Here is a 16,897-nt window from a genome sequence, read left to right on the forward strand (position 1 = left end):
CCACTGGACGAGAGTATAGTAATGTAGGTTAGATAGGAGAGCTAGAAACAAGTGGTTTTCTTTGGAAATGGTACTAACTTCATAAAACTGTTGTTACAGGGTTTTTAAATTGTTATTTTCTTTTTAAATTAGTTTCATTTACCAAGTGGTTGCTGCCTTGTGCCCTTTGCTGCCCTCTGGAAGTTCCTTACCCACTCCACCCTGACCCCAACCCCCCAGTTCTCCCAAGAAACCAGCCCTTTTCTTGTATTCCATATTTTTGAAATAACTGCGGTTCAGCCAGTATGACATTCCACCTATGGAGAGCTGAAAAGCTGACATGAGCTAGAAGATGTTAGGAGTTGACCCAAACCAAGTGTGAATGACTACTAAACTCAAGGAGTATGTTTTTGGATTTTATTTTGTTAATCTGGATGTAATATTAAACTTCATTTTATAAGTATTTTTGGAATAGCTTGCAAAATCTGAGGTCAGAGGTAGGATGTACACAATTGCAGAAAATTCCTTCCTTGCCCCTCAGAAAACGTGCAGTCTTGTAGGAAAGTTAAGATATATGAATTCCTGGCTCCAGTACAGGGCAGCTGGTGCTAAGTGCTATAAGAAAGATAGGAACCGACCTGTGATAGGTCTGAGTAGGAGGAAGTTTCACTTTCCATTGGAACAATTAGGGCAGGCAGGGCAGAGTTGATGGGGTGATCATTTATGCTGTCTTCTGATGTTTTACCCATCTTTGTGAGCCAGCTGATAAGAGGGCTTCCTTTTGTCTACATAAAGAAAATAGTGGAGGAGGAAGCATATGAAGTAGGCAGTGAAGGATGGGCAGGTGCTCACCAGGTAGAGTGCGCAGCTGGGGGAGTTATGGGGAGAGGTGTTCCAGACAAAGGAGCAACTGAACCTCCAAACAGAGGTGCAACGGGGAAACGCGGGTTCAGCCGGTGCTGAGTTCTCCAGTTCATTACGGAAAGTACAGGGAGATAAGACTGGAAAAGCGTTTTGGGAAGATGGTGGAACCTCTTGAGTATGAGGTTGCGGGATTTGGACTTTATTCTGTAGGCAGTGTGAGTCACAGGTTTATCTCGGCTTACTTTCACTTCCAGTTTACTCCTGACTCCCAACACGTTGGAAGAGGAGGAACCCCACTTCTTGCCGTGTATTGACCTGTGGTTCATATTCTTTTGGAAAAACACCTAAAAATGCTTTTTACCTGGTTCTGATTTTAATTCTTTTTTTTTTTTTTTTTTTGCCGTGCTGCTTGGTTTGCAGGATCTTAATTCCCTGACCAGGGATTGAACCCGCGCCCTCAGCAGTGAAAGCGCAGAGTCCTAACCACTGGACCGCCAGGGAACTCCCTGATTTTAATATGTGTATTTCAGTCATCTTACAGACTTGCCAAAATTAATCCATCATATTAAAGGCTTCTGTGTCTTTCAAAAATATGTAAAATATAAAAGGACAACCAATTTCAATTTCTGAGAGACAGATTATAAAAAACGAGATAAAAATAAATAAATCACCAAGTCAAGAGATTATAGTACTTGTTCAGGGTTGTTCTGGGAAGAGAAGCGAATTCAAAAGTGAAGGCTAAGGCTGTAAGCATGGTGTTCTACAGATACTTTCAAACTGACTTCAAGTGCTGAAGGATTACAGAGGTAAAAATGAGAGGCGACGTGGTGTCTCTTTGGGATGCTTTAGCTATACATTGGGAGATTCTACTGGTTGAGTACTGGTTTAGAAAAGCTTGTCTCTGGAGAATAGAAGGTACTAAGGCCTTCTCTTCATCTTTTTGGGGTGACGTCCACAGATGGTAAAGACATTTGTGTCTCAGTGGAGATTTTGAGAATCTTCCGTGTGTGTCTCCTAAAAAGAATCCTGTGTTTAAAACTACAGTGTGGTGGGAAAAGCAAAAAAGGTGGATTCGTAAGTAGAAGCTGCTACCCTGCGTTGTCACTTGCTAGCTGATTGGTAGAAGAGGTGGGTGAGTGGGACAGAGCTGAGTGACTCATCCACAGCTGAGAGGTTCAGTGGGTAGGAGAATCTCCAAGTCATTCAGCCTGTCTGAACCTTGGTTTTTGTTGCTGTTGTTTGCATTTTGGTTTTTGTTGTGGATTAAATAAGATAAAATAGGAATGATACAATATGCATGTTAGATCAAAATCTTCCAATACTAAGATTTATTTATTTATTTTTTTTAAAGATTGATTGATTGATTGCTATGTTGGGTCTTCGTTTCTGTGTTAGGGCTTTCTCTAGTTGCGGCAAGCGGGGGCCACTCTTCATCGCAGTGCGCGGGCCTCTCACTATTGTGGCCTCTTGTTGCGGAGCACAGGCTCCAGACGCGCAGGCTCAGTAGTTGTGGCTCACGGGCCCAGCTGCTCCGCGGCATGTGGGATCTTCCCAGACCCGGGCTCGAACCCGTGTCCCCTGCATTAGCAGGCAGATTCTCAACCACTGCGCCACCAGGGAAGCCCTAAGATTTATTTTTTTATAAGTTCTTGTGGCCACATTTGTGGCCACGCAGAGTGTGAGTTTCTTGAGGGCAGGATTGTGTCATTTTCAGTTTGTATCCTCATTGCCTGAATGCCTGCTCTGCAAGGAGGCACTTGATAAATTGTTGAATGAATGGAACATGAAAAGGAATGAATGAATGGATGAATCTATACCCACCCCCACCCCACCCACATAGCCAATATTTTCTAGTTTGTACTTGCCTGTAGAGACTTATCCATGGTGCCTTATTTTCAGACTGCTAACTCCAGGCCTGTGTTTTATTGACATTAAATCTTGAGAGAGACTCCAGCTTTACCCAGGAGACAGCTGCATAGCTTGAATTCAAAGTATAAGAATCTTTGTAGATTCACATGCGTTCTAGACTAATTCCAGAAATGAATTAAATAATAATATGTAATAATAATGTTTCACATGTAGATGATGCTTATACATAAAACATTCACCTCTGAAAGAAACTGACATATATAAATTGAGGTTATATTCCTCTTGAAGTATTTCTTATTGTTTTAAGAGAAATCAGATTAGAGGTGAGTAGGACAGTAGTTTATAGAGATGCTCAAAGAAATGTATATTAATACACTAATCTACTAGAGGCTTGGATACCTGTTTTACCTGCAGTTAAATGAAACAAGAACTAAAAGTAACTTTATTCTACCTTAGGTTTTATAGTTTCTCTAATGTTAACAGTAATTCAGTTCTAGATTAATGAAGTTAGACTTGATTAATATGGGAAAAAAGTTCATCTCTTTCGTTGTGAACAAGGTAGTTTGGTTTTTAAAATTATATTTCCTGTTAATATACATCTGGAATGTGTAGGATAAAAAAGATTAAACTTTCTAAATTTTCACTGAGTTATATGCTACCTATGTGATATGTATTGTGCTGTGGGAGACTAAAGTTTAATTGACATATTTCTGCAAGATGAATATTACATTTCTCATAGGACCAGGACAACAAATAATGGAAGAACTGAAAGCATTGTAATTTTCTAGTAATTCAGAGGAAATGATTGCAGTCAGAGGTAGTGTGCTAAAAGAGTACACAATGATACTCATTTTTTGTAAGTTAATTTATTGTTAAATATCAGTGGGAATATTTTTTGCATCCTCTTTCACATCTCAGGCACACTTTAGGGAGGCCTTATATTTATATAGTTTGCTCATTTAATCTGAAAAGCCTCATTCAAACCTTCTGTGTGCACAGGTTCTTTTCATTATGTTACGCCCTTAGGCATTACACTAAGGGCATTACAAAATCAAACAGAAGACTTCTCAGGGAAATTAAAGGTTTCATGTCAACCAGACGATGTCAAAATATTTGCCTTGAATAGGATTGAATGTGTTCCATCAGTGTTCTTGGTGTACATGATGTTTTTTAAGCTAACAGCTTTATTTATTAAGATGTAATTCACATACCATAGAATCCACTCATTTAAAGTATAAGTCAGTTTTAGGGCATTTTCATCACCCTATATCCACTAGCATTCACTCCTCATTTCCTCATTTTTCTAAAAATATGGTGGACAGTATTTTATTTGGAAATGTTTGCTCCTGCAATTCAAATCCTGTTAGTCATCCTGTACCTCTCCCCAGGCAATGACAAATCTACTTTCTGTCTCCATAGGTTTGCATATTCTTGACATTTCATATATATGGGATCATACACTGTGTGGCCTTTTGTGTCTGGCTTATTTCACTTAGCATAATGTTTTCAAGGCTCATCCACGTTGTAGCACCAATACTTCACTTTTTGTGGCTGAATAATATTCCATTGTGTGGATCTACCATATTTTATTTATTCATTCATCAGTTGATGGACATTTGAGTTGTTTCCACTTTTTGGCTACTATGAATAATTCTGCTATGAACATTTGTAAACAAGTTCTGGGGGGCCATACATTTTCATTTCTCTTGGGTGTATACCTAGAAATGGAATTGCTGGGTGGGTCATATGGTGACTCAACATTTAACACTTTGAGGAACTGCCAGACTGTTTTCCAAAGTGACTGCACCATTTTACCTTCCTACCGGCAATGTATGAAAGTTCCAGTTTCTCCACATCCTCACCAGCACTTGTTATTATCTGTCTTTTTGACTATGACCATCTTGCTGTGAAGTGGTGTCTCATTGTGCTGACTTTTTTTTAAAATTAGTAAACTTCATTTTTTGTTAGAGCAATTCTAGCTTTACGGAGAAAATAGACAGTACAGAGATTTTCCATGTGCCTCCACACTGATACACAGTTTACCCTATCATTAACATTTTACACTAGTATGGTACATTTGTTATAATTAATGAACCAATATTGTTACATTATTGTTAACTATAGTCTATGGTTTATTCATATTTCCTTAGTTTTTGCCTAAAGTCCTTTTTCTGTTCCAGGATCCCATCTAAGAATCCTGATGGATTCCTGATGGATCCACATTGTATTTAATTGACATTTAGCTCCTCAGGCTCCTCTTGGCTGTGACAGTTTCTCAGACTTTCCTTGTTTTTGGTTGACCTTGAGGGTTTTGAGGAAGAGTAGTCAGGTACATTGTTGGATGCCCCTCTGTTGGAATTTGTCTAATTTTTCATTCTTTTTTATGATTAGGTTGCATAGACATTGATTTTTAGCATAAAAACATGAGAGCAATTTACTTGGAGCATAAAAATACATAATCAGAATTGGAAATCAGCAAAAGTATGGTAAATAGGAAATTCTTAGGAATTTAAAAGGTTCATTTGCCTCTGGAAAATGAGCAGAAATTTAACTCAAGATATATTTTCCTAGCAAGGGCTTGATCACATTGGAAGAGGATCAGATTAAGTAATAGAATTAATTTTTGTGACTGTCATTAGACAACATCTAATTTAAGGATAAAGCTGAAGGTATATTTTTCACTGCTTTAAATGTACCTGAGAATGTTGTTTTGCTTGTAATAAAACATAAAGTGAATAGAAATTCCAGTTGACTTTTAGAAGAATTCCACGGTTCGGAGGCAGCAAGGGTCCAACGTACAGTGAGTATTTCGATCTACATCAGTTCCATTAATCCTCCCAGATGCCTTGTGGAGGGGTCAGGGAACTGAGGCTCTGACAGGCTGTGTCTTTGTCTTTTGGCCTGACTCACACAGCTGTAGTTTTTGAGCTGAGATTTGAACCCAGGGCTGTGGAAGTTTACACCCTACTGTTTGCCAGGCCAGGCTCCAGAGTTTCCAGTGGTTTTAAATCAGGAATGTATCAAACGACACAGGATTCAGTCCTTATCTTTCTGGATGTTTTTATTGCCAGCTGGAGGAGATAGCATCTCTCTGTGTTCAAAGCCCCACCGAAATGAGTCTGTCCAATGAACAGCATACTTGTTCCTGCTAACAAAAGAGAACTGGGCCAGCTCTGCCCAGGGCCCTCCACCATCTTATCCATAGAGCAGTAACCCCACCGCCAAATGTGTCTCCTGAAAATGAAGTCTGAGAGTCATAAGGCAAGACAAGAGCCATGCGGGAGAACAACAGATTCAGCTAAGCTTTGTCAGTGGTAACATTGTTCGGTGAACATCGCTCAAGGTACATAGCTCAGTATATATCTCAGTAAGATCTTAAGTTTTATTGGTCAGTGAGTGGCATAGAGGATTTGGCTTTAAATACTTATCTTAGAATAGGAGTAGGTGTGGTAATAATCTATGAATGAACTTGAAATGAAATAATAAAGTTGCACAGATACCTGTCTGAGGAAGGTTTGGAAAATTTCCCTAATTCATCCTGGTAAATGTCTGAAATTGGTTGATCACAGGATACAAGGCTTCTTTCTGCTCAGACTTTCTGTATGAGACAAGATAGTGGGCTATGTTACAGTAACAAATCAACCCTGATATTTCCATTGATTTCTTATTCACATAAATGTCAGTGTGCATTGGCTCTACTCCAGGGTAGCTGTTCTGCATGCAGTGACTCAGAGTCAGGCTGCTGTGATTTTTGTGATTTTGCTGTTTTAACATGGGACTTCCAGATTGTCGCAGCAGAGAAAGGGGAGCTAGAGGATCACGTGGCTCTGAAATGCTTTGGCTAGAGGGACACAAGTCACGTCTACTCACAGCCCATTGGCTGGAACTAACCACATGACCTGCTGGAGGTGAGGGGCAGCACATGGCTATTCAGTGAACAATACATGTCTTTGCTTCACCACTTTAGAGTAAGAGAACTGGTTAGTTTGGGGGTGGGGGTGGGGAAGAAACCTCCAATAAAGAGAGAGAAGTCTACTAAGATAGTGATAATTACCTGATAATAATTTAGGTATGGCTGATTCAGCGACTTGATACCATTTGTGGATATCAAGGCTACATCTTCCAAGGGGATAACAAAGTGTACTTCTTTCATATCATAATTCTTCAGGCGATGGTGCTGGTGATCAAAGCTTGTATTTAGTGAGGTGTCCTAAGTGTTTTACGTGAATTAAATTAATTCAGATTGAGGACTGTGATTTCATCTCCATGGTAAATCCTCTCCAGTTTTATCAACTTGCCTTGTTGGAAATGGTGCCTAGATTAGACCCATCACCATGCTGGTAGTTCTCCTCTAGAAACCAGATTGTCACCATACTGTCTTAAAAACAGCCTTCTTAGGTTGAAGGTGGCACTCTGGATGTTGTCTAACTAGCGTGGATTACAGTGAGACCCAATGTTTACTGTGATTTGGATTCATACTCGTATATATGCAACTTAAGACTTTGCAAACCTCTTTAGCAGCTGTATCTAGAAATAAGGCTTGTGAACTAAGGCTTAAGACCATAGGATTTTTTTTTTTTTTGGATCTATAAATGTTTTTCTTCCAAAGTAATCCTCTTTGGTTGTGTTTTTGTGATGCCATTTTATTTTTCTTAAAAATATACTGCCGGTAAATGCAGAACTCCTCTGTAGTTTGTCCTTATGATCTGCCCTTTCCCCATTCTCCATTGTGGCCTAAAATTCTACCATTAGAATTACAAGATATCAAGGACCCTAGCTGGGCCACACAGACCGGAGCAGTCCTCTCTTGTTCTCTGTCCGAAAAAGACTCTCTGTTGTTTGAGAACAACTCTCTTTACCACATAGAAGGAGCCCCACCTCAGGCTCTTTATGTTGATGCCATATTCATTCATCAAATATTTACTGAACACAGTTTGGGCCAGGAACTGAGCTAGGCCCTACAGTCTCCGCCCTCATAGAAACAACAGTCTAGACCAAAGGTTGGCAAACTTTGTCTGTAAAGGACCAGATAATAAGTGTTTTAGGCATTATGGGTCATATGGTCTCTGTCTTGACTACCTAACTCCGCTCTTGTAGCACGAAAGCAGCTGTAGACAATACGTAAGTGAATGAGCTTGGCTGTATTCCAGTGAACTTTATTTGTGGGCACTAACATTTTGATTCCTTAATGTCACATGTCACAAACTATTATTCTTTTGGTTTTTTAAAAAACTGTTTAAAAATGTAAAAACCATTCTTAGTTCATAGGTAGTATGCAAGCAGGCAGTGGGCCAGATTTAGCCTGAGGGCTGAGTTTGCTCATCCCTGGTGTAGAATCAGCTCTGTATGGTGTTTTATTGTTTTTTCTTTTTTGTTTGTTTGTTTTTGTTTTTTTAAAACAGAATCTCTAAAAAACAATCCATATAAGTGGTTTGAGTTTAGTTGTAAAGCTCTGTATGTTTTTCTTCTCACAAGTAGATAGTGAACTGCCTTAATGATTACTTAAATTATTCAAGTTCAGTGTTTAAAGATAATTAACTTCATCCAGACCTTTATTTGATAAACAAGTCTCCCATCAGTTATTGGGGAATGTCGTTTCTGCAGACTGAGATGATTTTTACATCCCTTCCTCCCTTTCCTCCAAATATATTATGTGTATACATACATGTACACATATATGTATGTGTACACATAATATACAGGTGTGTACACAGCTGTATTACTTTTGAGGACCACTAATGCTATGAAAATCATGAATCACCAATATTTAAAATAATAGCTAACATCTATTAGGCACTTACTATATGTCAGACCCTTTTCTAAGCCCTTTGCTGCTTATTTTAATTAATCCTTCCCAAAACTCTATGAAAACTCTGTTGGAATTATCATCATCATCATCTTCATTTTTTGGCTGTGTAGACCAAGACTCAGAATGACTCACCCGAGGTGATATAGTTAATAGGAAGCAGAGCCTGTATTCATTCTCAAGAATTCTGACTCCAGAGTCAGGGATTCTAATGATAAATTATGCCTTCCTTGGTACTGAAATACATGTGTGAAAGTAAACTGTGTTTTTAAATTACAATAGAAGAAAGTAGAAGTGGTGAATAAAGATTAAAAAATTATTTTTTCTAAGAAGCAAGAATGCGATTGCAAAAGGAAACATTTAGGAAGCAAGTGTTCTAATAGTTTTCACTGATTTAATTTTAACTTGTTTCTGTCCATGAGTGAAGGTAATCAACTTAAGACTCTAGCTTTCGGATAAGCAGTGTGCTGAGAACTTCCTCTTTCCTGAACTGAATCATCAGGGCAGGGCTGGATTTACAGTAGAATGGTGCATCATGTGTAGCTCAAAAATCATAGTACAGATACTTTATATTTGTGTATAGCACTTATAAAATACTCTCTTGCTTGTGACACACTAGGTGGAAGCACTTTGTAACCTGCAAATTGTATTCCATAGGGATCATTGTTAGTCATTCCAGTGGGCTATTCCACTGTAGATATAGCCTTAGCCCTACTTTCATTGCTCCTTAAGTTGGATCAGTAGAAAAGGTTAGATCTCAAGGGAACATAAACTGTGAAAGATTCTTAGTGGACCATTTAACATTTGCCTCATTTACTTGTGGACCCATTTTATGTTGAACCAGGAGGAAAAGGACTACAAAATCCATTCTTGTCCTGGGAAGTTTCTGAGAAGTAAGGCCTGACACATTTTATTTTCCCATTCAGTTGGCTGTAGAGGGAGAGAAGTGAGAAAGATGAAGGAAGAATTCTGAAAATCAAATATTTACCTTGACACTGACTCACTCATCTAATCTTTTTTTTTTTAATTTATTTAATTAATTTATTTGGTTTTGGTTGCGTTGGGTCTTCGTTGCGGTACGCAGGCTTCTCATTGCGTTGGCTTCTCTTGTTGCGGAGCATGGGCTCTAGAGCGCAGGCTCAGTAGTTGTGACACGTGGGCTCAGTAGTTGTGGCTCGCAGGCTCTAGAGCGCAGGTTCAGTAGTTGTGGCGCACAGGTTTAGTTGCTCTGTGGCATGTGGGATCTTCCCAGACCAGGGCTCGAACCCATGTCCCCTGCAGTGGCAGGCGGATTCTTAACCACTGCGCCACCAGGGAAGCCCCACTCATCTAATCTTATGGGCAAAGACCAAGAATTCAAAAGGTACCCAAACTTGTGCCACTCTGGGGCGAGTCTCTGGCTGTGACACTGCAGTCATTTGGTGGTGACACAGCAGTACTTTCAACCAGTTCATTGTGCGTGCAAATAACAGATGCTTTGAGATAAGAAAAGATCTTTGTACGCTTTTATTGCACAGTTATCATATCCTAATTAGATAATAATTCTCCTCTAAGTTTTTCTGTGGTCTAGCTTATTGCTAAATAAAAAGGGACATCAGGTGACAGAGTCTTTCTGAAAGCAGTAAACTTTTATTTGCTTTATATATAATTTGTAATTAAATGGGCCATACAGTTCTACGTCTGGTGACTTCGGATTATGGAATTTATGTCCTGTAACAACACAGGTTATGACTACTTTTGCTTTCAGTGAGTCCTCATCTTTTAAGGAGCTCGAGATGTTGGAAAAGTGATTGCCTTTTTATTTTCAGTCCCTTTACCCTCTTTCTCCTCACCCTGCACGAGTCTGGGCCACTTTGGGGTAAGCACTTGCCCATTTGTTCATGATTCCTACAGTTATGGCTTCATGACTGAGAATGGAAGCAACCAATAGCTGAAGAGAAAAAAAATACATATGTTTCTTTTTCTCATGATCACAGTACTTTAATTTGGATTTAAGGATACCTGATGAAATCAACAGTGGCAGATAGTAGAGCTTGTGCTTAACCACTGTTGGTTCATGTATGTTCTGTGGAAGAAAAGCTGTGGGAGAATGGGGATGGCAGGGGATTGTAAGGATTGTGGTGAACTTGAACGTTTACCCTTTATCTAAAGGGCACGACTGTCACTGGCCTAACCCAGTGTTACCATGTGGAAATGTGGGCTCAGTGTTGCCAGACGTTCTGATCTGAAAGGAGAAAATAGGAATCTGAATTTTATGTTAACCTCCTCATTTTTAGATATTTGCTCCAAAAGTTAATGAACACTCAATGAGCCACAGAGGACACATGTCCAGGCAGGATTTGGCCCATGGTACCACTTTGTCCCTTTGGCAGCCGGAAGCTCTTGTAACTTCTTTTTCACTAAACTGAGATGGGTGCCCCGGAGTACGGAGGCCACAGAACGCAAGACCTGGCTTGGGTTTCACCCTCTTCTTTCTTTTTTGTTTGGCTGATGAGGCTGTGTTGTAAATTTTCTGCTCTTCTTAAGGAAAACCTTGTGCTATCCAGATTTTCCTGCTGGAGGAGGAGGACCTGGGGTTGTTGAACGCAGCTGGGGGCTCCAGGAGCTGAGTGGGGCTGAGCAGAGGTGCGACAAGACTGGCTGCACTGCAGGGTTTGAAACCCGGGTGCCCTCTGAGAACTGAGACTCAAACGCATCTCTGCAGGATCTGGGGAGGTGAGCAGAGCATGGCATAGAAGTAGAGCGGCCAGGCCCAAGGATGGAAAGTGGGGCTTGAAAGGGTGGTGCGAGGTTCCCAGGGTGCTAAAGAATAGCCCAAGGGCTTGACTTAGCTGCGGGTGAGGAAGGAGTTGCTGAGCCAGCCAACCGGGTCTGGACGGTTGTTGATGACTGACCCAGAGAAGTAATCTAGGCTGAATTTCCTGAAGGCCCTGTATCTTCTGGTCTCCATTTACACCACTTTGGTGATAACTACATGTTCTTCAAGAGCAGGAACATTAGTCCTTTATTTATTATATGCACAGTTGATGTGATATGGCTTCAGCATTACGGGTTAGACAAGACAGGGTCACTCTGCTTCCAGATCGAGGCCACAGCCTTTGGAATTTCTAGTCATGTCCCTCGTCATTTCCATGGCTGTTATGCTGGATGCTCATGGGTTGAGGAGGCTGATAGTTCAGACTCTTCTCTTTATTCTCTGAACTGATTGAGAAATTGATAGAGGCCTCTTTCTTACACAGAGTTCAAAATATCAACTTGATTCCTGGTGGAGCTGGTCAGGATTGCAGGCTGGGCTGGTGGCCAGATGGTCTTCCTCATACCTTTCCTCCCAGAATTCTAGCTTCTACCCACCCCATCGCAGGCAGACCTGCTGGACATTTCCTTACCATGGGTTCCTTACCATGTGGAAGCAGAGGAGAGCTAGCGTCCTGAGGACAAGCTACTGCTATTAGGGAAGGGGCAAGCGACGTGAGGACAGTAACGTGGAACACTTTAGCCCCATTCACAATAGCAGTGTTTCTCAAAGTGTGGTCCTCAGTACCCAGCATCAGCATTACCTAAAAGTTGTTAGAAATGCAGATTTGTGGTCTCCAACCTAGACAAACTGAATCAGAGACTCCAGGGAGTAGGACCCAAGAGTCTGTGTTTTAACTAGCCCTCCTTGTGATCCTGTTGCAGTTAAAAGTTTGAGAATAAGAAAGGAGTGCCGAGAAAGAGGCCAGAAGTGCTGCTTTAATAATAGGCCCTTATGGAAACAAAGATTCCATGAATGGGTTTCCCCAACAGATAATCCTGCCCTCTATAGAGGACTATAGTCTGAGAAGGACCAGCAGATGCAAACATGAAGATTTTCTTCAGATGTCCCTTTCTTATCTGTTAATCTTTCCTACCTTTGCTAGAAAGAATAAAAGAGAGAAAAAGGAGTGATGAAGGAATAAATACAAGCAGAGAGAGGAAAAACACTAAAAGATATAAAAGGAAAGTAATAAATAGGTATTATATTGCTTCCAACATCATTCTTTACAGTTAATTCATCATTTATTTTGTATTTTATTACTTTAGTTTTTAGTCTCTGATTTATTTTTCTAGTTGTGACCCCAACTACAGGCCATTTGACTGTGGTAGAATCCTCTGTTGTTGGCATGGACTCGACGGTGCTGTGCTGTTTGCTTCCTATTTGTATCTATTCATTTTCACATTATTGAATCATGTGTATTGTTCAGTGACATGATTCTTAATGTCCTTCATAGTCAGTTGAGACTGTGGCAGTTGAGATTATTTAACTTGCTTTGTAACCTTGAGCAGGAAATTGTTTCACTCTCAGCAGTCTTCAAGTCAGAATGGAGGCCCGCTCAGCCACGAAAATACTCAGTGATGACAAGGAGTGATCTCAACAATCCATATAGTTGGCATTTCATATTTGAAAGTGAAAAAAGAGATACATTTCCTAAATGCCTGTGCTTGGGAAAAATGTCTTTTTGCCTTAGCCAGCCTTTCTAGAGCATTGGTATGAAATTCTGTGCAACCTCAAAGAGAGTTCCCTTTATTTTTTTCCCCACAACACAACCACTTATAAACACACCCAATTCCATGCAGTCTAGAGGAGAAGCTGGTTTCCATTAAATACTAATCTTTCCAGATACTGTTACAGGAATGGAAATTGCTAAAGAATTTTAACTACCTCTGCTTATAAATATTTTGCTTGACTTCATCCAGAGATGGAATTATGGTGGTGTTAAAATCACGGTAATGAATAGTTGCTTAATCCCAAGAACTGTGTTCAATCTGTCACAACAACCCTGTAGGTAGTTACGTCATTCCCCTTGTACAAATGAGGAAATTGAGGTACAGGGAACTTAAGTAACTTGCCCCAGAATGCTCAAACACTCCCTCACTAAGAGGTAAAAGCAGAATCAAATCCAGGTTTGTTTCTATCAAAGCTATACCCTGAACCATCTGGTCTACTAGATGGGCTACCTCCTGGGCTAACTCCTGATAAGAATTGTATTTTGGACCGTGGTCAGAATAGCAGAGATCTCTGGTGGTTGGTGGGAGACGTGGAGAATGCTCCAGCAATATTAGTCATTTGTTAGAGGATAGGATTCAGAAATTATTCATTTTGAGCCTATTCAGATTCCTGGGCCCTACCCTAAAACTTCAGAATGAGGATCTTTGGGGATGAGATCCACGAACCTGCATTTAATATAAGCTCCACAGGTTGTTCTTGTGACTACCGATGAGAACCACCGCACCTAATTTCTGGGTAGCATTTAATGTCTACTGCAGGGATCTCTAGGCCCCAGTCTATTAGGTAGGGTTCAGACAAAGGCACTTCTGCTCACCATTACTGAATATTTTAATTTTTGTAATGTTTTTCTCTTTAAGCTGCTAAACTGAATATTTGACTTCCAATATGTTTGTACGTATATCCTGTTGGAGGGAAAATTTATTTAAGGAGAATTGTAAAGCCAACATTGGGCTCTTCTCCCAAATATACTCTTCCTCTCTCTCTGCTTCTCCTACATGATAACCATTCTCTCTTGTGGGCAATCCAAGGCCAAGGTGATAAGAGCATCCTGTTTGGAATCAAACTGTCTAAGCTTGTATTAGTTTTTTATTGCTCCCATAACAGAATACCACACATTCAGCAGCTTAAACAACACAAATTTATTATCTTATAGTTCTATAGATCAGGAGTACAATATGGGTCTCATTGGGCTAAAATTAAAGTGTCACCAGGGCTGTCTTCCTCTCTGGAGGCGCTAGGGGAAAATCCTTTCCATGGCTCATTCAGTTTCTTGAGGTGGTGGGCCTGAGAGCCCCGTTTTCTTTTTTTAAAAAAATAAAGTTTTTGTTTTTTTAAAAATTTTTATTTATTTTGTTTTTGGCTGTGTTGGGTCTTTGTTGCTGCGTGTGGGCTTTTCTCTGGTTGCGGCGAGCAGGGGCTACTCTTCGTTGCGCTGCGCGGGCTTCTCATTGCGGTGGCTTCTCTTGTTGCGGAGCACAGGCTCTAGGCGCACGGGCTTCAGTAGTTGTGGCATGTAGGCTCAGTAGTTGTGGCTCGCGGGCTCTAGAGCGCAGGCTCAGTAGTTGTGGCGCACGGACTTAGTTGCTCCGTGGCATGTGGGATCTTCCCTGACCAGGGCTCGAACCCATGTCCCCTGCATTGGCAGGTGGATTCTTAACCACTGCGCCACCAGGGAAGCGCCCCCATTTTCTACTGAATGTAAACTGAAGGCCATTCCCAGCTTCTAGAAGCCACCTGCATTCCTTGGCTGTGATCTCTTTCCTCCATTTTCAAAACCAGCAACCGCCCCTCGCACTCTCCTCCTCTTTCTATTTCATCTCTCCTACCCAGCAGGGGAACGTTCTCTGCTCTTAAGGACTCAGGTGATTAGATTGGGCCTATCTAGATAATCCAAGATAATCAGCCCTTTCCCAAGGCCCGTTCATACCCGTAGTCACATCTGCCGAGTCCCTTTTGCCACGTAAGGTAACAAGTTCACAGGTTCTGGGGATTAGGGCATGGGCCTCTTCTGGGGGAGGGGGAATTATCCTGCCTGTCACAGACACATTGTCTGCCTTGGTTGACAAATAAGACAGCAGTGGTTATCATTGCCAGTGGGGCTTCAGGAGTTCATGCTGATGTGTATGAGAAAATGTGACTGAACTGGATCGTTTTCTCAATTGAAATCATCTCAAGGCCAGATTCCTAAACAAGTAGTTTGGGAAAGGATGTTTCAGGGCTTTAGTCCAGTCACGCAGAGCTGCAGCATCACTTCTCTCTGTGTGTCACAAAGGAGGTAATGCACAGAGTGCCTGCTTCTCTGGTGATTTAGATTCAGAAAAAAATGATGTGAAATAGGCACAGTCATTCAGCCAGGATATTGGCTTTCAGTTAGTCATTATGCCACATGCTCTCATGCTTCCACAGGTTTGTTGAAACCCTTCCAATTGCCTGGTCTGCCCTTCTAGCCTTCTACCCATTTATCTGTAATAGTACATATTTATGACAAATTTTGATACCTACTCATTCTCGGAAACACTTTCCAAGGTGCTAAAAAGTATGGCATCTACTCATTTTTCCCAGTCGCTGAATTCAAATGATAAAAAGAATCCATGTTATCTCCCAGTCTTTCAGAGGCTCTTTTTGAGTTCTTCTCTGTGATGTCTTCCCCCATAAGTCTGTACAGCATTGAAAAATTCCCTGTTACATCTTGGACGTAGTTGGTACTCAAAACTACTAATTGAATTGATTCAAAGTGCAAAACTTAAATGATCGTGATTATGTCATCTATACACCCCAATTCTGCAAGATATGTGTACTTAATGTTTCCTTTCAACGTTGTTAAGAAAAAGAACATTGCTAGGAATGTCCTGTGTAAGTGAGGAAAACTGGTATTGTTAGAGATGAAGTTTCCAATTCTCTTTTACTGAATATATTAATTCATATTCTGTCAGATTACCTAGCAGTATACTGGGGGCAAGGGGACTTTTTTGGGGTCTGTTTTTGAATATTCAATTGATGTATAGTATACATGCAGAAATATATACATATGGTAAGTACATAGCTTGATGAATTTTCACAAAATGATACTCCCACGAAATCAGCATCTCTATCAGGAAACCAGAATTATTACCAGCACCCCAGAAACCTTCTTGCTTCCTTCCAGTGATTACTACTCTCAAGGGTAATCACTAACCTGATGTTTTAGAAGTTTGAGAAATGGACTATTTTTTTTTTTTTTTAATTACTATTTCTTTTTTTTTCTTTTTTTTTTTTTTAATTTTATAGCTACTTTATTTATTTATTTCTTTATTTTTGGCTGTGTTGGGTCTTCGGTTCGTGCGAGGGCTTTCTCTAGTTACGGCAAGTGGGGGCCACTCTTCATCGCGGTGCAGGGACCGCTCTTCATCGCGGTGCGCGGGCCTCTCACTATTGCGGCCCCTCCCGTTGCGGGGCACAGGCTCCAGACGCGCAGGCTCAGTAGTTGTGGCTCACGGGCCCAGCTGCTCCGTGGCATGTGGGATCTTCCCAGACCAGGGCTCGAACCCGTGTCCCCTGCATTAGCAGGCAGATTCTCAACCACTGCGCCACCAGGGAAGCCCGAGAAATGGACTATTTTTAAGATACAGAAAAAATTCTTATAATTATTGTGAAAATACTTCTTGTGAACAAATTCCTAAACAAGGGTATGTGGGTTTACAGAGATTTGAAAAATCTCTCCTGCCCTGAAGGTGCATTTAAACATGGAACAGTAAATTCTTTTCTAAATATTCTTACTTTATCAAATAGTTTGAGTTACAAAAGCAACTTGGAGTCAGATTATTTCTCAATATTTATTGAGTATTTGTAAGGGTTCAAACAATCCTTTTGCC

The 16,897-nt window shown here is 40.7% G+C and overlaps 1 protein-coding gene across 2 annotated transcripts in view; it reads left to right on the forward strand.

Moving 5' to 3' along the window:
* Positions 1-16,897, forward strand: part of PLS1 (plastin 1) — a 108,354-nt gene that overhangs the window by 8,807 nt on the left and 82,650 nt on the right. The gene's annotated exons all lie outside the window — the stretch shown is intronic.

The sequence above is a fragment of the Balaenoptera acutorostrata genome, chromosome 4 (genome assembly GCF_949987535.1).
Source record: "Balaenoptera acutorostrata chromosome 4, mBalAcu1.1, whole genome shotgun sequence".
Classification (NCBI taxonomy): domain Eukaryota; kingdom Metazoa; phylum Chordata; class Mammalia; order Artiodactyla; family Balaenopteridae; genus Balaenoptera; species Balaenoptera acutorostrata.